We start from the raw sequence: 24,053 nt of genomic DNA, 5'->3' as shown, positions 1-24,053 counted from the left end.
TGCCAAGAAGAAGAAAACTGATGAGTGACCTATGAATGCAGGTCACATTCTGGGTGACTCAGAGTTTATGGTATTCTAGGGGAAAATTGTGTTAATCAGAAGGGTAGGGCAGCCATGTGGGTTCTTAGGCAGGAAGTTTGGTGAGAAGCCATCCAAGGCCACAGTGGAATGGTCTTTCTTGCCAAGTGTTGCCTGAGCCCTTCAGCCAGTGTCAAGATAGACCAAGCAAGCCACTTAGGGCTCTTCTTTGCTTCTATAGGCTCCCCAGCCTTCTGTTAGAAGGTTGTTTCACAGTTGGCATGGCTTGTCTTACTCCTGAAAGTCATGAGACCAAGAATCTTGTACTTTTGCTTTTTTTTTTAACTTAATATTTGATTTAAAAAGCAATGCATGAAAAAAAAAAAAAGAAAGAAAAAAAGCAATGCATGAGTGCTTTTATCTTCTAAAACATTACAACTAAAGGTAATACCCCCTTTGAACATTACGCACAATTTTGGTCTTTTGCCCTTATCTTTAAAGATAACCTCTGATTAAGAGTTTGGCCAATAGCCTTACAATCTGTTTTGAAAGTCTTAGTTTGGGCTGATGTAACTGGATACCTGAGACTGGGTGGTCTATAAATGATAGAAATTTATTTCTTACAGTTCTAGGGTCTGGGAAGCCCAAGAGCAAGGTGTTAGGTTCAGTGTTTGGTGAAGGCCCATTTCCTGGTTCAGAGACAGCTGTCTTCTCTTCTTGCTGTGTCTCACAGGGGAGAAGGGAGTAGGCAGCTCTCAGGGATCTCTTTTATAAGGGCACTAATTCTGTTTACTGCCCTCACAATCTAATTACTTCCCAAAGGCCCACCTTCAAATACCATCACATTGGGGCTGAGGTTTCAGCATATGAATTTGATGGGTACACATATATTGTCTATAGCAGGATGATAAGAAATTATGGTATGTATGTCTGTGTTTTATATTAACTTTTGACTTTGAAATGTTTAGATTTACAGAAGTTACAAAGATAGTACAGAAAGTTTCAGTGTGCCCTTCCTAATTTTAACAACTTACGTAACTCTGGTTCAGTGACCAAAACTAAGAGGTTAATATTGGTACAATACTAGAAACTATAGACTTCATTAGAGTTTCAACAGTTTCCCCACTAATATCCCTTTTCTGTTCCAGGATCCAATCTAGGATCCCAAATTGTATTTAATTGTCTTGTCTCCTGAGTCTCCTTCAGTCTGATAATTCTCAAGTCTTTTCCTGGCTTTCATAACCTTAATAATTTCAAGGAATCCAGGTCAGGTATTTTGTAGAATATCCCTCAATTTGGGCTTATTTGATGATTTTTCACGATTAGACTGAAATTATGCATTTTGAGGAGAGTGTCTATAAAATATGAAATCAATCTCATGCTGCAAGTTGCTGTTTTCATTCAAATATATGATTTTGAGATAGATGTAAATTAACATATAGGTCACTTATTTAAATTGGAACTCTACAGAATTCCTTTACTGTAAGAGTTTTCTATATTTTATTTGGCCATTGCCCTATAGGTGGGCATTTTGACTGATAAAAATTTTCTTTATTAGCAGTATCATAGCAATTATCCTTGTTCATACCTCCAAAACATCGGATTATAGTAGATAACTAGAAGTGGCATTGCTGAGACATGGATTTAATAGATGTTGTCTGATTGCCCTCTAAAGTGGCTGTGCCAATTTACATTCTTTTGATATTATGAAGCTTGAAAATTGTTGCCAGTTTCAGTTTTAATTCCATTTCCCTGGTTACTACTGAGCTTGGGCATCTTTCTGTATTCTTACTGGTAATTTATAACTTTCTTTCTGTGAACTGCCTATTTACATTTGCCCATTTTTGTAGTGAATTTTTTTCTTCTTGATTTGTTGCATCCTTTATATGTTGCAGATACAAATCCTTTGTTTTATATATTAACAAATGTTTTCTCCTAGTCTGTTATCCCTTTGTTTCCCATTTTTTGTCTTTATTTTATCTCTCTGATTTAAAATTTTTTTTCTGATTTTTTTCTTTTGGAAACAAAAGTTCTTGATTACAAAAGAAATATAAACAATGTAGAAAATCTGGGAAGTTTACGAAAAAGTATAAAGAAGAACTCGCCCTAATTCTTATCACTGAGAGAAAACCACTATGAAAACCATACTCAATTACATATTTCCTTCTAGTCTTGGTGTGTATGTGTGTGTGTGTTTGTGCATGCACTTCATTTTGATCACATTGCATATATATATTTATTTGCTTAGTGCCATGATCTTTAGATACAAACTCTGGCCTTTTTCCACGTGCACTTGGTTTAAAGGTAGTGTCAGACTACCTTCAAACTCCTATTTCTTTTCCCCACATATCCTGAAAAATCCAACAGGTAAGAGTTCAGGGCCTGTCCTCAGCCAACCTGTACTGAACTTGGCTCAAAAACACAAGAGAGGGTAGAAATATTCCAGCAGAGCACTTATTAAAAAGCCTTGGAAGTTTTAGTTGACTGCAAGCTCAATGAGTCAATAGTGCAGGTGCCAAGAATTTTATTTCTTGAATGCAAGGCAATAAGCCCTACGAGGCCTGGTTTGCTCTGATGGTATCACAAACATTTGATTCAGTCTTGGGCAACATACTCTGAAGGAGCCACAATCAAACTGACCACGTGTGTAAGAAGAATGAGGACAGGGACCCTCAAAATCAGGACAAAGGAAGAAACAATGGAAGCAATGGGAGATACTAGTCTGGAAAAGAGAAGATCTTGGGCAGAAGTCTTCAAGTATCTGAAAAGCAGAAGGTGGGAGAGAGATTAGACCTGTTTGTTCTCTGAGGCTCTAAAGGCTAGGACTTGGGCCAGAGAGTGGACGCTTAGGAAACACCTTCTGGCTGGTCAGAGCTGTTGAGGCTAAGGCTTTCTATCATTGAGGAGCTCTTTCAGACGCGAGTTGGTTAGGGTAGGAGATTTTCTTGAGGGTTATGTGCCAGGACTGTGCCGAGGACACTTCCTCTATTATCTTATTTCATTCTGTCATCATCCTAAGAGGTAGGCAGTGTTGTTAAGGATGTATTAACACCTGTATTAAGGATGAGGGAAGTGGTATGATGAACTAAGGTATATCGCACAAGGTCACACAGTTGGCGAGCTGTGGAACGGAGACTCCAACCCTTTCTGACAAACCTCCAAGTCGTACTTTTAGTCATTACTGGGACTCAGGCGTAGTTTGGGCCAGAGGACTTTTTGAGGTCCTTTCGTCTGGCAGATTCTGTGACTGGGAAAACGGATGCCTCCACCCCGCTGAGGGTAAGCTTCGGAGTGTCAGTGAAGTAGTCCAGGGCCCTGCAGAAGGCCCAGGGATGGAGACCTAAGGGACATGGAAGGGTTGTCAACGTGCGTCACCCCACAGCTCAGCAGCAGGCGATGTTCTGTTATTTGACAATCCCCAGACCCGCGCGAGGGACCGGGACGCAGGCCCGCCTAGCGCCCGCACTCCCGCCGCGTGGCCAGGGAGCGTCGCGGCGGCCGGGTTCTGCGGCGGAGCTGCGGGACGGAACAGCGCTCCGGTCCCTGGCAGGGCGCGAGCAGGGGGGCGGTGCCGGGGCGGCGGGGGCGGGGAGAGCGCGCGCCCAGGAGGCTGCGGCAGTTGCGCGCTGGGATTGCTGCCGTGCGGCCGGGCCGGTGAGTGCGGCGGGACCCGCGGGCGGGCGGGGAGCGAGGGAGCGAGGGAGCAAGGGAGGGTGCGCGGCAGAGCGCGCGACCTGTGCCAGGGCCCCCCACCTGCCCCCGCAGCGGTCCTACTCGGCTGCTGTGCCCGTCAGGCTCCTCTGGTCTGAGTGCCCGCCTGCGCGCCCGCGGACCCCGCACCCCAGATTCGCACGCCCCCAACCCCAGTTAGCCCCCAGCCTCAGAGCAGCCCCTTCCTCCGCGCCGCGGCGACGCCCCCGGCCCCACGTCACGCTCGCGCCATTGTTTCCCGGTCTTGGGCTCGCCGGGACCCGCCTTACTCTCTGAGCGCGGCCCCTAGCCTCCGCAGTCAGTCTCGCCGCATTCCGGCCCGTTCCCCTGCTTTTCCCTCACGCTGGTGGTAGCCCCCATCCTACCTCGGGCAAACACCCCTTTACTCAGTTCAGCTTATTTTTTCCTGCCGACGCCTGGCTTCCTCCCGTCAGTACCCGACGTCTGCCTTTCCGCCAAGTTAATGGGCCTCCCCACCCCGTGCGCGTTCCCGGTCGACCCCCCCTCTCCCCGAGGAAGTAGCCGGCAGCTGTGTTGTTAGGATGCAAGGTTGACTGCGTTGTAGCAAGAACGACCAGAAATTGCCAACTGAAAGCCCACATGCCAGTTTGGTCGTTTTCAGCACTTCCTGGAAAGCTCACTTCGAATTGCAAGCCGCCACGAGAAAAACGTGCTAGTTTTTTCCCAGTGGCTCTCGAGTCCGGGGCCAACTGTCTGGTGGCAGTGCATTCTTTTCCTGGGGACCCCTGAAGCCCTTGAGAGCCGAGAGTGAGATGCGAATCTAAGGCCTGAACCTGTAGTTACAAGCATGACGTTTGGGGGCTTTGACTGTGGTAGGCCTGAGCTTTTAAAGGCAAGTAGGTAGAGTTGGATGTCAGATGTAGCGTTTTCCCTTGCTGTTGGCTTTGGGCCCTTGTTTTGAGGATGCGTTGTAAGTGCAGGGCTCTGCAGTGACTAGTCACCGTTATAGGGTTGTTTTTGTGCGTAGGTGTGCGTGTCCAGATTCTTCATGATTGAACTTGTTTCATATTGTTTATATACTGTTCATTTTGCCTCTTAAAGCAGTATATGCAAACTCTGGTAACTGTAATGTGAAAGAGTGCCATTTATCGTGGAACCGTAATGAAGGGTCCTTTCAGATATTTACCTCGACACTTTTCAACATGGTTAGAATTTTTCCAGATGAAGGCATCCAGGCCTGAAGAGGTTAAGTTCAAGAAGACACAGCTTGTAATTAAAAGCAGAACTCCACATGCTGGGCTGATGCTAGCGCGCATAAACTTTATTTTGGAAATGCTTTTCTGTTGCAATGTAAGCCACCACATTTCGGTATAGCTTGCTACATTATTCTCATCAACCCAGAATTTAGATTTTAGAATTTAATGATCAACTAGTCTGTAAAATGAGAGAGCCCAAGGAGATACTTGGCAAGGGTTCATTCAGCTCCAAGATTTGATTCCATTGTTTGAAAATTTATAATCGGCTACAGGTTTCCAAAAGTTTATAATTGTAGGGAGATTTATATAGATATTTACAAAGGGTATCTGCAAGCCTGATTAGTTATTTCAGGTGTAGCTTCCTAAAGAAAGCCAGGGAAAGGGGAATGTTGGCCAAACGTTCATCTTCTGCCTCTAGACTATTTCTAATTTCTACTGCTTAATGGGGTAAAGAGAGAGCATAAAACTTGTTTTTAAAGTACATCTTTTTATTGCTTGCCTTTCTTACCCAAAAGCAAAATTTAATAGTTAAAAAAATCCCCCAACTTTATCATATTATTTGTGACAAATATCTTTTCTAGTTCTTTATTTTTTTAAGATTTATTTATTTTTTGGCTGTGGTGGGTCTTCGTTGCTGTGTGGGCTTTTCTCTAGTTGTGGCAAACAGGGGCTACTCTCTAGTTCTGATGAGCAGCTTCTCTTGTTGTGGCGCATGGCCACAGTGGACTTCACTAGTTGTAGCACGTGGGCTCAGCAGTTGTGGTGAACAGGGCTTAGTTACAGGAAAGCATGTGGGATCTTCCCACGGGACCAGGGATCAAACCAGTGTCCATTGCATTGAAGGGCAGATTCTTAAGCACTGGACCACCAGGGATGCCCCTTTTCCAGTTCTTATGTAAATATAATTTTTATGTAGTTATAATTCCTTTTACATATTTTAAATTTTGCGCTTCCCCACATATCTGGATGTCATCCATGTATCTAGAGAATTCATCTACTTTTCTTTTGTGGAGGCTCCATAACATGATTTTATGCCTACTAGTCAATAGTGCCTGGCATATAGGCTCTCAGTAAATTTTTGTTGAATGAATGTAATATTTTGAGCTGCTTAGGCAACATTTCGGAACACAAAATGTTAAATATCACAGGGCATATATTAAATGACATATGAGCAGTAAAGGTGGTCAATACAAGGGCACTGAGCCAGGAGATGGCATCACACATGTTTAAGGGCCTGGGTTTTGGAGTCTGTGTTTGATACCTGGCTTGCCATACCATTCATGCACCCTTGGAGAACTAACCTTAAGAGAACTTCACTCAGTTTCTCTCACCATGAAAAAGGGAAAAATAGAACAAATTTCAGAGTTGTGTTGGTTCAGTGGGATAATTCCATTGAAGTAACACTGCTGCTGCTAAGTCGCTTCAGTCATGTCCGACTCTGTGCAAGCCCACAGATGGAAGCCCACCAGGCTCACCCGTCCCTGGGATTCTCCAGGCAAGAACACTGGAGTGGGTAGCACCCATTAAATTCTCTGTAAATGTTAGCTATTAGTACTGTGTGGTTTTTTTTTTTTTTTTGGTTCAAAATGGAGAGATTACTGTAGGTTGGCGGAATCAGGGAAAACAAGAAAGTGACACTTGAGAGTAAGGAAAAAATGCAAAAGTGGATATATTGAGGGTTTGCTGAATAGATTGCTGTCACTAAAACAAAGAGTTTGGTAGATCAATAGTATGAAATAAAACTGGAGAGAGAAATTCGAGTCAACTATTCAGAAGATAGGCTACATGGGTTTCTTGCAGATAGAGCAAAATTAATGAAGCAAGACAGCCCTTATTTACAAGTAGCTGGTGTTTGTTTTCATTTTTAAAGTTTAGCCCTGAAAAAGTTACTTGTTTTAAGGAAATTGATAGCAAATTGTTATGGAGTGTCAAGTCCTTGTCTTTTGAACAGAGTAAATGTCATGTGACTTTTTACCATTTAAAGCAATTACCTTAAAGCAAATATCATTTGAAATTTGTGTCCTATGATTGGTTACCAAAGTTTGCAGTGGCTGTTTTCCTTTTCATGAAAAACAACTTCAGCAGTACCACCCCCCCCCCCCCCCCAGCAAAATGGCAAGCAGAGCAGCAAAATGACCCCCTGTTTGGGTGAAATACAGAATCAGAATTAAATTGACTCATTGTTGAACTATTTGTTCTTTTGTGTGTTTCTTTTGGTTGGGAAGCATTATCAAGAGTGTGAGATGAAAAAGGCTGCAGTGTCAGGGTCTCCTTGGAAAGAGAAGATTGAAATCTGGTGCCTGAAGTTTAATGGTTGAATATATACTGTAGGTTCCTTGTTCCCCGATCAGGGACTGACTCCGTGCCCCCTGCAGTGGAAGTGCAGAGTCCTAACCACTGGACTGCCAGGGAATTCCCTGTATGTTTTATATGTATATATAAAATACATATATGTACATATAAAAATATACATGCAAGTTCCAGAGGATAGTGGAGGACAGAGAAGCCTGGCATTCATGAGGTCACAGAGAGTTGGACATGACTTAACAGCAACAAAAATATGATATCAGCAAGTTGGTTGGATATAGTAGGCCTGTCGTATCTGGCTGCAAAATGGGGAAAAATCAGAAGGACGACTGTACTGTGCCATTTTTTTTTTTGTGTGTGTGGTTTGTAAACTTTTTTTTTTTTTTTTAATTTTTTTATTAGTTGGAGGCTAATTGCTTCACAACATTTCAGTGGGTTTTGTCATACATTGATATGAATCAGCCATAGATTTACACTTATTCCCCATCCCGATCCCCCCTCCCATCTCCCTCTCCACCCGATTCCTCTGGGTCTTCCCAGTGCACCAGGCCGGAGCACTTGTCTCGTGCATCCCACCTGGGCTGGTGATCTGTTTCACCATAGATAGTATACATGCTGTTCTTTTGAAACATCCCACCCTCACCTTCTCCCACAGAGTTCAAAAGTCTGTTCTGTGTTTCTGTGTCTCTTTTTCTGTTTTGCATATAGGGTTATCATTACCATCTTTCTAAATTCCATATATATGTGTTAGTATGCTGTAATGTTCTTTATCTTTCTGGCTTACTTCACTCTGTATAAGGGGCTCCAGTTTCATCCATCTCATTAGGACTGGTTCAAATGAATTCTTTTTGACGGCTGAGTAAAATTCCATGGTGTATATGTACCACAGCTTCCTTATCCATTCATCTGCTGATGGGCATCTAGTTTGCTTCCATGTCCTGGCTATTATAAACAGTGCTGCGATGAACATTGGGGTGCATGTGTCTCTTTCAGATCTGGTTTCCTCAGTGTGTATGCCCAGAAGTGGTATTGCTGGGTCATATGGCAGGGTCATATTACTGTGCCATTTTATATAAGGAGCTTGAGCATCTGGGAATTTTGGTATCTGTGACGAGGGGGTGTGTATCCTAGAACCAGTGCCCCCATGGATTCTGAGGGCCCACTGTGTTAGTATGTTTCCCTTTCAGATGTCCATGGAGTATATGTTTTTTAATGCTTCTTGGTTCAATTTAATGGGATTTCTTTAATATTTTAAATATATTAAAATACAGAATATAATGTAATCATCTTAATTACAGTTCATATTTATTTTGTGGGTTTTTTGCCCCATATTAGTCCCTGTTCTAATTGTGTAGTCTCTCCTTTCAATTTACTGTATTTTTCAAAGGGATAAAATTACCAATGCAGGTAAGGCCTGTATGAACCCTTGCTGATACTGTTCCTCTCTTTTGCCCTTTCATGAATTCAGTAATTATTCCCATTATATTTATATAGTTTTACTAATATGTGTATGTCCATAAAAGGGCATATGCTCTTGTTTAATATGTTACGCACATGATTCTCTTGTTTAATGTACTATGCACAATAAAAAACTTGTTTTTGAGTCATTGTTTATATTTTTGAAGATATTTTATGATAAAGCATTGTTGAAAGAAGCTCATATGAAGATTTTTAAATGTTTTGATTAGTTTATTTGGTGGTGCTGGGTCTTCATTGCTGCGCTTGCGCTTTCTCTAATTGTGGCGAGCCGGGGCTGCTCTCTAGCTGTGGTACAAGTGCTTCTTGTTGCGGCGGCTTCTCTTGTTGCAGAGAGCAGGCTCAGTAGTTGGGGCACACTGGCTTAGTTGCCCCATGGCATATGGAAACTTCCTAGACCAGGGATTGAAACGGTGTCCCCTGCATTGGCAGGCGAATTCTTAATCACTGGACCACCAGGGAAGTCCCCATATGAAGATTTTCGGGGGAGTATGTTTTTTGGAGGGGGCTATGTTTGACTTCTTGCCCAGCTTGTGTTTCCAGGTTTATCCCAATATTGAGCCTGTTTGTTCTTTTTAAAATTAATTTTATTGAAGTGCATTGATTTATAGCATTATATAAGTTTCACAAATATAGTATTTCTAATTCTGTACACCCTTTGCTCACCACCAAAAATGTAGTGTCCATCGAGCACCATATAGTTGATCTCCTTTACCCATTTCCCTTTTCCTCTCCCACTGCCCCTGTGGTCATTAGTACTCTTTTCTGTCTATGTTTTTGTTTGTGTTGGTTTATTTATTGTTTGTTTATTAGTTTTTTGTATTACACATATGAGTGGAATCATACGGTGTTTGTCTTTCTCCATCTGGCTTGCTTCACTTAGCATAATATCCTTAATGTCTATCAGTGTTACTGCATGTGTCAAGATTTCATTGTCTTATGAAAGTGAAAGTGAAGTCACTCCGTAGTGTCCGAGTCTTTGTGACTCCATGGACTGGGGCCTACCAGGCTTCTCCGTCCATGGGATTTTCCAGACAAGAATACTGGAGTGGGTTGCCATTTCCTTCTCCAGGAGATCTTCTCGACCCAGGGATTGAACCCGGGTCTCCCACATTGTAGGCAGACGCTTTACCGTCTGAGCCACCAGGAAGTCATTGTCTTATGACTAAGTAGTATTCCATTGTGTATATATGTACATATATACCACATCTTTTCATCCATTGATTCCAATCCTGGCTATTGTGAATAATACCAGAATGAACATAGGGGTGTGCATGTATCTTTTTTCAGATTAGTGTTTTCATATACTTTGGATAAATATCCTTAGAAGCTAGATCATATGGTAGTTCTATACTTACTTTTTTGAGGGATGTTCATACTGTCTTCCCTAGTGGCTACACCAATTTATGTTTCCACCTACAGTATATGAGGGTTCCTTCTCTCCACATCCTCACCAGCACTTGTTATTTCTTGTTTTTTTTTTTTTTAATAATAACTTTTCTGTCAGGTGAGCAGTGATATCTCTTTGTGGTTTTAATTTGCATTTCCCTAATGATTAGTGATGTTGTTTAACATTGTTTTTGCTGCATATCCATGTTGATAGATATATCTTAAGTTCGTTCATCTCAAGTGCTCTATAATATTGCATTATGTGAATAACCCAGTTTGTTTATGAATATGTAGGGGTTTCTGCCTTTTTTGCTGTTGTTAACAGTGCTGTAATAAACATTCTTCGATGTGTCATGTTATTTACAGGTGTGAGAGAATTCTAAGCCTAGGGAATTCTTAGGTTGTAGAGTATGAGGATCTTCACCTTTATTAGATAAGGTCAAATTATTTTCCAAAACACTAAATAGGAAATACCCATCAGCAGGTTGTGAGAGTTCCCATTTTGCCATATCCTTGCAAACATGGATATTGTCAGACTCTTCAATTTTAAAATCAAGCTCAATTCATTTTAATATGCTTTTCCGTTTATTGTAATGATTTATTCTGTTTGCATCCATTTATTGTGAGATTTTTGTTCTCTGTAATTGCTGTTCGTATCCTTCTTTTTTTTCTGTTGGCCTATTTTCTTTTCTATCATTAGTTTGCAGCTCTTTATCTCTACTTTATACTGACACTCTCCCTGTTATGATATTGCGATGTCCTCTCAGTGTTTGATTGCTCTTTACTTTTTGTTGTGCACGAGCTTTACATTTTTTTTTTAAACTATATTTATTTGATTTATTTGGATACACTGGGTATAGTTGTGGTAAAGTGTTAACAACTCGTGAATCCAAGAAAGATGTAAGTGTATTCACTGAACTACCACTGTACTTCTCTGTAGGACTGAAATTTTTCAAATAAAAAGTTGGAATAAAAATGTAAAACTTAAAAAAAACCAACAACTGTAAAACTTGGGCTTCCCAGGTGACTCAGTGGTGAAGAATTTGACCAGGGATCAAATCCAGGGCCCCTGAGGGTTCCTTTCTTTCCACAGCCTCACCAGCACTTGTTATTTCTTGGGATTTTTTTTTTTTATAATAACTTTTCTGTCAGGTGAGCAGTGATATCTCTTTGTGGTTTTAATTTGCATTTCCATAATGACTAGTGATGGTGTTTAACATTGTTTTTGCCCTGACCAGGGATCGAATCCAGGGCCCCTGCATTGGGAACTTGAACTCTTAGTCATGACCACCAGGGAAGTCCCAAGTTTTACATTTTAAAAAAAATACTTGTTTGTTTATTTTTGATTGTGCTAGGTCTTCGTTACTGCCTGGGCTTTCTCTAGTTGTGGAGAGCAGCGCCTCCTCTCTAGTTGTGGTACACAGGCTTCTCACTGCAGTGGCTTCTCATTGCAGAGCACAGGCTCTAGGGCATGTAGGCTTCAATAGTTGCATCACATGGGCTCAGTAGTTGCGCAGGGCTCCTGAGGTTTATAGTTCTGACTCAGTAGTTGTGGAGCACTGACTTAGTCACTCTGCCATATGTGGGATCTTCCTTGATCAGGGATGGAACCCGTATGTCCTGCATTGGCAGGCAGATTCTTCACCGAGACAACTGGGAAGTCCAAGTTTTAGATTTTTTTAAGTTTTACATTTTTATTCCAACTTTTTATTTGAAAAATTTCAGTCCTACAGAAAAGTGCAGTGGTAGTTCAGTGAATACACTTACACCTTTCACCTGGATTCACCAGTTGTTAACACGGCCATGTTTGTTTTCTTTCCTATATAGATTTTTTTCTCTAAACTGTTTAAAAGTAAGTTGTAGACATCATGACATTTCATCTCTCAAAAGATATATTAATACTTAAATATCCTAAAAGCAAGGATGACCTATAAACCTACAGTATAATTATCACAGTTAATATGAATTTAACATTATTATCTAACATACAGTGCATATTAAAAATTTCTCAGTTGTCCCAATAATGACCTTTATAGTTATTCTTCAGCCCCATCCCTGGTTCAGGATCATGAGTTGCATTTAGTTACCATGTCCCTTTAGTTACCTTTAATCCACAACAGAGCCCCAGATTTTTGTTTGTTTTCGTAATATTGATGATATTTGAAGAGTCCAGGTTAGTTGTTTTATAGAACATACCTCAATTTGGATTTGTCTGATCATTTCCTTGGGTATTTAAATTCAGACTAAATGTTTTTTGGCAGGGTATTTAAATTCAGACCAAATGTTTTTGGCAGGTATAAACTATAAATTTTAACCTAGTCAAATTTGTCCATCTTTTCCTTTATGGTTTGTGTTTATTATCCAAGAAAGTCTTCTCTACCTTGATGTCCTAAGGCTTTTCATCTTTTTTTATTTTCTAAAAGTTACATGGTTTTGCTTTTTTTATATTTAGGTTTAGATGCTATTTTTTCTGCTTAGTCTTATCTTTAATATGGTGTTCAGTTAGCATTTGTGTTACACATTCTTTTTCTGCCATTGTGTTTGTTATGAAATTACTCTGTAAATTCTAAAGACTGCATGGCTTTTGTTATGCACTAAATTGTGAAAATTTTGTTATCTGAACCGTGCTAAATGTGGAGAGCTTGAAACAGCTCAAAGATTCTGTATGAAAATTGCGAACATTTTAAGATATATTTGTAAGAGTTTCAGCATGGTATCTTGCTGTAAATAACACCAAGATGTAACATTGGGATCTTTCACAAATCTGAAATCAGTGAATGCTGTATTCTTAGCCTTAAATTATTGACTTTTGCAATAGGTTTGATGACATAATCCTAGGAGGAACTGAGAGCTTTCAGGAAAGAAAGAAACCGATAGTAGATTATATTTAGGATACTTAGATTGACATGAAAAAAATGTGTGAAATTGTATAGCCTGTGGCATTTAATGGACACTCTGAAGTTTGGACTCTAAAAGTAGAAACCTACTATAACATTCCTTCAAACATAAAGTATTTACTACATTGTGCAGAAGTCATAAGTATTAAACCCTGTGGTCTCTAGTATTATAAATATTATAATTTATCATGCACTGTGTGCCAGCCACTGTTCTTAGTATGTTGCACTTATTGATGCATTAAATCCTTGTTCCAACTGACCATTTTGGAGTAGAAGAATCTGAGGTGATTGTATAATTTGCTCAGTTACAGAACTAATTAGCATTTGAACCAAGTTTTAAACTTGGTCAGTATGGCTCCAGAATCTGTACTCTTTACTACAAGTTTGTTTCTATAATCTTGGTCAAATTATTTATCTTCTTTATGGTGTTTTCTTCTTTGTATAATGAAGATAATGGTACCTAATTCATATGGTTGTTGTGAGAAGTCAGATAAAATATATAGAGAGCTTAGAATAATACATGAAAAAGTGAGCGCTAATTAAATGTTTTATTGTTGTTTAGTCGCTAAGTCGTGTCCAACTCGTTTGGGACCTCATGGACTGTAGCCTGCCAGTCTCCTCTGTCTGTGGGATTTCCCAGGCAAGAATACAGGAGTGGGTTGCCATTTCTTTCTCCTAAGGATCTTCCCCACCCAGGGATCGAACGCATGTCTCCTGCATTGGCAGGTGAATTCTTTACTTCTGAGCCACTGGGAAAGTTAGCCATTATTATGTTAGCATTACTAAGACATTGAATTTATACATATCTCTGAATTTTTAAAAAAATTGTTTTTTCTTCTTTTTTGCTGCATTGGGTCTTCATTGCTGCCTGAGGGCTACTCGTTGTGGTGGCTTCACTTGTTGGAGCACCAGCTCTAGGGAGCCTGGGCTTCAGTAATTGTGGCGCGTAGGGTCAGTTGCTCTGCTGCCTGGGGGTCTTCCCAGACTAGCGATTGAATCTGTGTCCCCTGCATTGGAAGGCTGATTCTTAACCACTAGACTACCAGGGAAGTCCCATATCTCCGAATTTTCATCAAAAAAGTGAACTAAGCCATATATATGAATGTATATAATAAAAAGGTAGAACTGTCATGGTGATAATTGCGGTGCCCAGGCTCCAGAGTGCTTGGGTTCAGTAGCTGCTCCTCTTAGGCCTAGTTTCTCTGCAGCACATGGGATCTTCATTCTCTGAACAGGGATCGAACCTGTACCCCCTGCACCACAAGGCAGATTCCTAACCCCTGGACCATCAGGGAAGTCCCCATCAGCTTTTTAAAAGGATATTCATGAATCATTATTAAATCATCCATTGCAAAGTATTATATGTTAGCTGAATGTAAAAACAGTTCTGCTCTGTTACCTTTATGCGTTTGACCTTAGCTAATTATAGCAGTGTTTTGAAGAAATAAAAGTCCTATGGTGGTCACCCCTCATCCACAGTTTTGCATTCCACAGTTTCAGTTACCTGCAGTCACAGCCTGAAAATATTACATTCCAGAAATAAACAAGTCATAAGTTTTAGATTGTGTAATGTGAGTATGCCATTCTGAGTAATGTGGTGAAATCTAGCACTGTCCTGTCCGGGATCCCCAATCATTGACCTCCTTATGGCCCAGTAGTCCAGAATCACCCAAAGCAAATAATTCTCCTCCTGACATATCATCAGAAGATCAAGAGTAGCCTAACTAACACTGTGTCACAATGCCTACATCCCTCACCTTCATCTCATTACATAGGCATTTTATTTTAAACATTTATTTTTATTTATTTGGCTGCATAGAATCTTAGTTGTGGCATGTGGGATCCAGTTCCCTGACCAGGGATAGAACCCAGCCCCCCTGTATCAGGAGTGCAGAGTCTTAGCCACTGGACCACCAGGGAATTCCCTACATAGGCATTTTATCATCTTATATCATCACCAGAAGAAGTATGAATATGGTAGAGTAAGATATTGAGTGAGAGACCACGTTCACATGACTTTTGTTACAGTTGTATTGTTGAAATTGTTTTATTATTATTTATTGTAGTTAACATGCCTCTTGTGTGCCCTATTTGTAAGTTAAGCTTTATCGTAGGTATATATGTATAGGGGAAAATATAGCTTATATAGCATTCCATACTATCCAGTTTCAGGCATCCACTGGGGGTCTCAGAATGTGTCCCCTCTTGGATAAGGGTTAGGGGGAACTGCTGTACTACATATTCTCAAGCATAGTCATTTAAAACGCTTTCTTTACATGCTCTCTTGCTCCTTTCTGTCAACAACTATGTTGTTGTTGAAGGTCTAGTATTACTCAGATCATTCAGTTGAAAGCAACCTTCATATACGGATGAACTCTGTGTGATGTGGCAGAGTTAATGGAATTCTAGGAGTAGCAGCAGTAAAGTGTTCAGGATAACATAAAATTTGGGTCTTTTTTGGGTCTATTTTTGGAAGTTTAGGAACATATGCAATACAGTCACATTTTCTAGTTACGGTTTCAAACTAGAGATTGGAGCATGTTGTTGCTTGAAGAAGAAAAACAAGTTGTCCTGGCAACAGGTGGTACATTTCTCATTTGACAAGATCTCTTCTTAGTTTTGTTGTTTTCCATCAGAGAACAGGGAACCTTTTGTTTGAAGGCCTGGTGTCGAAATGTTAGCAAAATACTATATTAATCAAGCTAAGAATCTTATGCGTTTTTGAACCAAGAGTAAGATTTCATGAAGATTGATTTAGAGCATTAAAAAGAACCTGTGTAATCTTGCATTTTCAGGTGTACACAGAAATTAGCTTCTGAAAAGCAAAATGCTCCAAATGTAGAGGTTTAAGAGTTTATTTCTGCCTGTATATTTCAAGTCTGCATTTCCAGGAACTGAGGATACAGCAGTGAATAAAACACTAGTGGAACTTGCATTTTAGAGAGAATGACTTGGCAGTATAAAACTGTCAAATATGTTAAATCTAGAAGTGTAAATGTTCAAAAAAGAAAAATAAAGTAGGGTACGAGAATAGCTAGTGATATTTGTGGATAGGTAAGTGAGATTTTATTAGTTGGAATTTGTTAGCCATCTGTATCACTTGATGTGTAAACTTAGTCTTTTACACAAATGTAAAATATGGGCAAATGATATAAAGAACTGAATGAAAAATGAGCAAAAAACTGTTCCTTATAAACTAAAAAGACAGGAGTTAATGAAACATTTAATAGTTTATACATAACACACTTTTAAGGAGTCTTACTGGAGAAGGAGATGGCAACCCACTCCAATATTATTGCCTGGAGAATCCCATGGACAGAGGAGTCTGGCAGGCTACAGTCCACGGGGTCACAAGAGTTGGACACGACTTAGCAACTAAACAACCACCACCACCCAAGGAGTCTTATTACTTTTGGGGAGAAATTAGTATTCCTTCGTCTTAATTTATGTGATTATTTTCTTTCATGTGTTTTATGATTAGAAGAAACAAAGGTTACAAGAATACTTGCAAAGCTGTATTTTATTTCAGAGTGCTGTTCTTTGATTTAGGGGTGGGCCTATTAACTACATAAACTGTGATTTAGATTTTTAGCAGTATCGTTAGACAAATTAATCTGAATTTGGATCTGGCTTACTTTGTTTTCCAGGGACTGTATTTGTAAGTAAATTGGTTTGTGGTCTTCTTACAGAAGGGGCCCTTGATGGCAACATAATGATGTAACCAGCTAATGTACCTCTACAGTTTCTTGGTTTTACTGCTCATCTGTCAAGGATTAGGATTATCAAGAGTTATGTGTAAAATGTTAGTGTGATACCAGGCATACATATGGGCAATATAGCTTTAACTTTTCTTTTTCCGTATAGTCAACTATAACAGTTTAATATGTGTAACATTCAGTTACTAGTGATAAAGAGTCCGCCTGCCAGTGCAGGTGAGCTGGCGACACAAGAGACACAGGTTTGATTCCTAGATCGGAAAGATCCCCTGGAGTAGGAAATGCACCCCACTCCAGTATTCTTGCCTGGAAAATTCCGTGGACAGAGGAGCCTGGCTGGCTACAGTCCATGGGGCTGCAAAGAATCAAACACAACTGAGCACAGCACCATATGCAATGAAAGTCGTATTTTTGAAAATAAAATAAATTTCAGGTTAAAGTGAGGAAATTTGAAAAAGCCGTTTAAAAATATCCTTTCCATTCAAGTCTCAGAGCAGTGTTCATTGTTTTGAGAATGAGAATGGTTGATTATAAAACTTATAAATTCCTAATTTTATATTTCAAACACAAAATAATTTCCAGTGAAATTTAGTAAAACACTAAGTGTTTGTATTACTGTTATCATTATATATTGCCTATAGTGATACACGTATTCCACTGAAAAATGAATATTTGGTTCAAATTGCTATGTGAGAAAAGTTTGCCAGATGGATCTGTGCTACATACTGTATTGAAGTGCTACTCACTTCTTTCCAAGTGAGCTACTGACGTGACCTGAAACAGACATTAAAATGGCCTTGCTAACCAGGCTGCAGCATACTCAAGGCTTACCCTGCCGTTTCAGTTACTCTGCTTCCTGTTTTCAGAAGTTGCCTGGAGCTTTGGGGGCAGCTGGTTTCCCTTTCTTTGGGGGAGGGTGATGCTGGTGGTGAAGGGAACTATAAATATGTATATTTTGCCTAGGAAATATTTTTAAAGTGTGAAACTAAAGTATTTTGAATGCCTGAGAGTTCAATTGCTACTGTTTAGATAGAACTATTTTGCAGGCTGGATGATTTATATTGAAGCAAAGTACTGTTTCAGTATAAGCTGTACCACTATTGCTTGGAAGGAATTAAAATTTGAGCCTTTTATTCAACATTAGTCTCTGCTGTACCTTACTGAAAAAACTACTCTTAAGCTTGACACTGTAAACAGGTGACAAACGAAATGCTTACCTACTTACTGGAGCACTGTTTTTTTTTGCCATATGATAATCATCTGTAATTTTATTGTTGCTATGAAAAATAGTTCAGCATTGGATAGGCTGGCTCTGTGAATAGAGTCCAAAAGTCTGTCATAGTAACACTTATGTGTGTTAGATAAGATCATAGGAAAACTGTCAAGTAAGGAACTTTTTGAAGATGATTTAAGAAAATCTCACCCCTTAACCTTCACAAAACTGTATAGAGTTCATGGCAGATTTTATTTCATGTTAATGATTACATGGTTAGTTAATCATTTATTTTTATGTTTTTTGTTGAATAAATTTTTATGTTACCTTTGCTGAGATTCTGTAACTTGAATTTTTAAAATAAAATGTGTTTTGTTTAGTCCATGAATGATCCAAGAAGGTGCTTTGAATTTTTCCTACAAATAATTTGAAGAAAGTAATACAAAAAGAAATTAAAATATATGGAGGAACTCTTTTGTTAGTATAATTACTGCCTCTAATTTGTAAGGAAAGAGGGAAAGAAAGGCCTGACTTTTTAAAAATGGTTTTATTGAGGTATAAATACAACAAACTGTATATATTTAGAGGGTACAATAAATTTTGACATATGTGTATAGCCATGAGACAGTCACCATAATTGAGGTAATGAACATATCACACCCAAAAGTTTCCTCGGGCCCTTCCACCTCATTTCTCTACTCCAGGCAACCACTGATCTGCTTTCTATCACTGTAGATTAGTTGGCATTTTCTAGAATTTTATATAAACAAAACCATATAGTGTGCACTCAGTTTTTTATCTTTCACTCAGCATAATTTTGAGATTAATTCATGTTGTGTATCAATAGTTCTTTCTTTTTTATTGCCTCATTGTATTCCATTGTGTGGATGTAACACCATATGCATCCATTCACCTGTTAGTAGACATTTGGGTTGTTTTCTCTTTCTGACTATTACAAACAAAGCTGCTATGAATATTCGTGTACAAGCCTATATGGATATATGCTTTCGTTTCTCTTGGACAATTACTTGGGAGTAGAAAGATTGGGACCCAGAGTAGATATGTTTTAAAAAAATGCTGGGAGTTCCCTGGTGGCCTAGAGGTTAAGATTCTGGGCTTTACCTGCTGTGGATCTTGTTGAGTCCCTGGTCAGGGGACTGAGATTGTACCAGCTATGCTGCATGGCCAAAAAAGAAAAACAACAAAAAAGAAACGACAAATTGTTTTCCAAAGTGCTTGTCCCATTTTTTTCTTTTCTAATTCTTACCAGCCATGTATTAGAGTTCCAGTTGCTCTATAGCCTCATCAAATTTGGCATGGCTAATCTATTTTTTTTTTGGCCACACTGTGTGGCATGCAGGATCTTAGCTCCCTCACTGAACCCTGTGCCCCCTGCAGTGGAATCACAGAGTCCTAACCCCTGGATCACGAGGGAAGTCCCTGGTCAGTCTTTTTAATTTTAGATGTTTTAATAGGCGTGTAGGAGAATCTCATTATAGTTATAATTTGCATTTCCTTGATGATAAATGTTGTTGCGTATCATTTCTTGTGCTTATTTAACATCTGTATATCTTTTATGATGAAGTGTCTGTTTAGGTATTTTGCCTGTATTTTGATAATTAGATTCTTTGTCTTATTGTGTGTTGGGTTTTTGTTTGTTTGTTTTTAATGATTTCATTTATTTATTGTTGGCTGTGCTGGGTCTTGGTTGCTGCACAGGGTTTCTCTTGTTGCAAAGCTGGGGCTGCTCTCCAGTTGCGATCATGGGCTTCTCATTACGAGGGCTTCTCTTGCTGTGGAGCAGTGGGCTCTAGGGCACTCGGGCTTCAGCAGTTGCAGCATAAGGGCTCAGCAGTTGTGGTGCACAGGCTCAGCAGCTCCCCAGCATGTGGGATTGTCCTAGATCAGGGATCAAACCAGTGTCTCCTGCATTGGCAGGCAGATTCTTTACCACTGAACAACCAGGGAAGCCCTCTTACTGTGTTTTGAGAGCTCTTTATATGTCCTGGATACAAGTTCTTTTATTGCTACTGCTGCTGCTAAGTCACTTCAGTCGTGTCCGACTCTGTGTGATCCCATAGATGGCAGCCCACCAGGCTCCCCCATCCCTGGGATTCTCCAGGCAAGAACACTGGAGTGGGTTGCCATTTCCTTCTCCAATGTGTGAAAGTGAAAAGTGAAAGTGAAGTCGCTCAGTCGTGTCCGACTCTTAGCGACCCCATGGACCACAGCTTACCAGACTCCTCCATCCATAGGATTTTCCAGGCAAGAGTACTGGAGTGGGGTGCCATTGCCTTCTCCGAGTTCCTTTATTAGGTGTGTGCAAATGTTTTCATCATCTTTAAGGATTTGAAATTCCAGTTGAGCTATTTCAAATCCTAAAAGATGATGCTGTTAAAGTGCTGCATTCAATATTCAGCAGCATATTTGGAAAACTCAGCAGTGGCCACAGGAAAAGGTCAGTTTTCATTCCAGTCCCAAAGAAAGGCAATGCCAAAGAATGTTCAAAGTACTGCACAGTTTCACTCATCTCACACGCTAGCAAAGTAATACTCAAAATTCTCCAAGCCAAGCTTCAACAGCTATATGAACCGAGAACTTCCAGATGTTGAAGCTAGATTTAGAAAAGGCAGAGGAACCAGAGATCAAGTGCCAACATCTGTTGGATCATCGAAAAAACAAGAGAATTACAGAAAAACATCTGCTTTATTGATTACTCCAAAGCCTTTGACTGTGTGGATCACAACAAACTGTGGAAAATTCTTAAAGAGATGGGAATACCAGACCACCTGACCTGTCTCCAGAGAAATCTGTATGTAGGTCAAGAAGCAATAGTTAGAACCAGACATGGAACAGTGGGCTGGTTCCAAATTGGAAAAGGAGTACGTCAAGGCTGTATATTGTCACCCTGCTTATTTAACTTATTTGCAGAGCAAATCATGTGAAATGCCAGGCTGGATGAAGCACAAGCTGGAATCAAGATTGCTGGGAGAAATATTAATAACCTCAGATATGCAGATGACACCACCCTCATGGCAGAAAGTGAAGAACCAAGAACCTCTTGATGAAAGTGAAAAGGGAGAGTGAAAAAGCTGGCTTAAAACTCAACATTTAAAAAATGAAGATCATGGCATCTGGTCCTATCACTTCATAGCAGATAGATGGGGAAACAATGGAAATAGTGACAGACTTTATTTTGGGGGGCTCCAGAATCACTGCAGATGGTGACTGCAGCCATGAAATTAAAAGACACTCCTTGGAAGAAAAGCTATGACCAACCTAGACAGCATATTAAAAAGCAGAGACATTACTTTGCTGACAAAGGTCTGTCTAGTCAAGGCTGTGGTTTTTCCAGTAATCACATATGGTTTTAAGAGTTGGACCATAAAGAAGGCTGAGTGATGAAGAATTGGTGCTTTTGAACTGTGGTGTTGGAGAAGACTCTCGAGAGTCCCTTGGACTGCAAGGAGATCAAACCAGCCAGTCCTAAAGGAAATCAGTCCTGAATACTCATTGGAAGGACTAATGCTGAAGCTGAAACTCCAATTCTTTGGCCACCTGATGAGAAGAACTGACTCAGTGGAAAAGACCCTGATGCTGGGAAAGATTGAAGGCAGGAGAAGGGGACAACAGAGGATAAGATGGTTGGATGGCATCACCGACTCGATGGATATGAGTTTGAGCAGAAAGTTGGTGATGGACAGTAAAGCCTGGCATGCTGTAGTCCATGGGGTTGCAAAGAATCAGATATGACTGAGTGACTGAACTGAACTGCAAATGTTTTCCCCCCGACTGTAGCTTATCTCCCCCTTCCCACCTAAAGAATGATAGAAAACACTTTAATGGAAACACAATATGAAAATACAGTTTTGTTTCATTTATGTCCTCTGTTAGCCATGAAAAGAGACAAGTGGAATATATAAACAAAATTAGAGTCAATATTTAAACTTCCAAAGGGAGTGAAATATTTTTGTATCACTCATATACATATAAACCATAATGTGCAGAACATGACTTGTAATGCCAACCTAGTAGTAAGTTGATTGATTGTTTATCTATCATATCCTCACTTTACTGAGGTCTGTGAACAAATATTATTTCCTTTTAGATTTGACTGTTGAGTTTAAAGCCAGCTTTTTCAGTCTCCTCTTTCACCTTCATCAAGAGGCTCTTTAGTTCCTCTTCACTTTCTGCCAGTAAAGGGGTATCATCTGCATATCTCAGGTTGTTGATATTTCTCCCTGCAATCTTGATTCCAGCTTTTGATTCGCCTAGCCTGGCGTTTTGCATGATGTGCTCTTCTTAGAAGTTAAACAGTCAGGGTGACAATATACAGCCTTGTCGTACATCTTTCCAGTTTTGAACCAGTCCGTTGTTCCCTGTCCGGTTTTCAAGTTGCTTCTTGACCCATATACAGGTTTCTCAGGAGACAGGTAAGGAGGTCTGGTACTCCCACCTCTTTAAGAATTTTCCACAGTTTGTTGTGATCCACACAGTCAAGGCTTTAGCTTAGTCAATGGAGCAGAAATGGATGTTTTTCTGGAACTCCCTTGCTTTCTCCGTGATCCAGCAAATGCTGGCAGTTTGATCCCTGGTTCCTTTGTCCCTTTGAAATCCAACTTGTATATCTGAAAGTTCTTGGTTCACATGTTGCTGAAGCCTACCTTGAAAGTCTCTGAGCATAACCTTGCTAGCATGTGAAATGGGCTTCCCTGGTGCCTGAGTGGTAAAGAATTTTCTTGCCAATTCAAGAGACGTGGGTTCGATCCCTGGGTTTGGAGATTCCCTGAAGAAGGAAATGGCAACCCACTCCAGTATCTTGCCTAGAAAAATCCCATGGACAGAGGAGCCTGGTGGGCTACAGCCCATGGGGTCACAAAAGAGTTGAACAAATCTTAGCAACTAAACAGCAGCAACAACATCCCACTTTATACACAGACACACAACATCTTCTTTATCTAGTCATTTGTCGATGGACATTTAGGTTGCTTCTGTGTTTTGAATACTGCTGCTATGAACATCAGGGTGCATGTATCTTTTCAAATTACATAGTTTTCTCTGGATATATGCCCAGGAGTGGGATCGCTGGATCTTATGGCAACTCTGTTTTTAGTTGTTTTTTTTTAAACCTCAGGATAAAGGATGGACTTACTTTCTTTAAATGAACCATTTAATTAATTAATTTTTTGGCTGTGCCATGTGGCATAGGCTCTTAGCTCCCCAGCCAGGGACTGAACCTGTCTGTGCCCTTGACATTGAAAGGTTGGAGTCCCAACCATTGGACTACCAGGGAATACTCTTATTTTTAGTTTTTTAAGGAACCTCCATACTGTTTTCCCTACTCGCTGCGCTAGTTTACATTCCTCCCAACAATGTAGGAGGGCTCCTTTTTCTCCCCACCCTCTCCGACATTTGTTATTTGAATACTTTTAAATGATATGGCCTTTCTGACTGGTATGAGGGTGTAGTTTTGATTTGCATTTTGCTAATAATTAGTGATACTGAGCATCTTTTGATGTGCCTGTTGGCCATCTAAATGTCTCCTTTGGGAAAATGTCTATTTAGGTCTGCCCATTTTTTATTGGACTGTTTTTATTGTTGTTTTTGAGTGGTATGAGCTGTTTATGTATTTTGGAAACTAAGTCCTTGTCAGTTGTATCATTTGCAAATATTTTCTCCCAGTCTGTAGGTTGTCTTTTCATTTTATTTATGGTTTCCTTTGCTGTGGAAAAGCTTTATAAGTTTGGTTAGGTCCCATTTTGCTTCTTTTTTAATTGCCTTTGGGAGACTGACCTAAGAAAGCATTGGTACAGTTTATGTCACAGAATGTTTTGCCTGTGTTCTCTTCTAGGAGTTTTGTGGCATCATGTCTTAATATCAATATTTAAGTCTTTACAGCTTTTTTTTTTTTTGATTGGGGTAGATGTTTAAAACTTAACGTAATTAAAAAAGAGTGTTCCTGAATATTCCCTCACACACATGCCCCACCACAAACACAGTTTTCCCTGTTATCAACATCTTGTATTAGCGTGGTACATTTGTTAGAATTGATGAGCCAATACTGAGGCATTATTATTAACTAAAGTCCATAGATTATGTTTGGGCATAC

General features: G+C 39.9%; 1 protein-coding gene across 1 annotated transcript in view; it reads left to right on the top strand.

The window, feature by feature from the left end:
* Positions 1–3,603: 3,603 nt before the first annotated feature.
* NT5C2 (5'-nucleotidase, cytosolic II) overlaps positions 3,604–24,053 on the top strand; it is a 98,667-nt gene continuing 78,217 nt past the window's right edge. Inside the window, exon 1 of the mRNA XM_043925227.1 lies at positions 3,604–3,672. The gene's annotated coding sequence lies outside the window, so the exon portion shown is untranslated. The remainder of the gene's footprint in view (positions 3,673–24,053) is intronic.

Source organism: Cervus elaphus, chromosome 15 (genome assembly GCF_910594005.1).
Source record: "Cervus elaphus chromosome 15, mCerEla1.1, whole genome shotgun sequence".
In the NCBI taxonomy this organism is placed as follows: Eukaryota; Metazoa; Chordata; class Mammalia; order Artiodactyla; family Cervidae; genus Cervus; species Cervus elaphus.
Note: the sequence above shows the minus strand (reverse complement) of the source record. Positions and strands in the feature narration are given on the sequence as shown.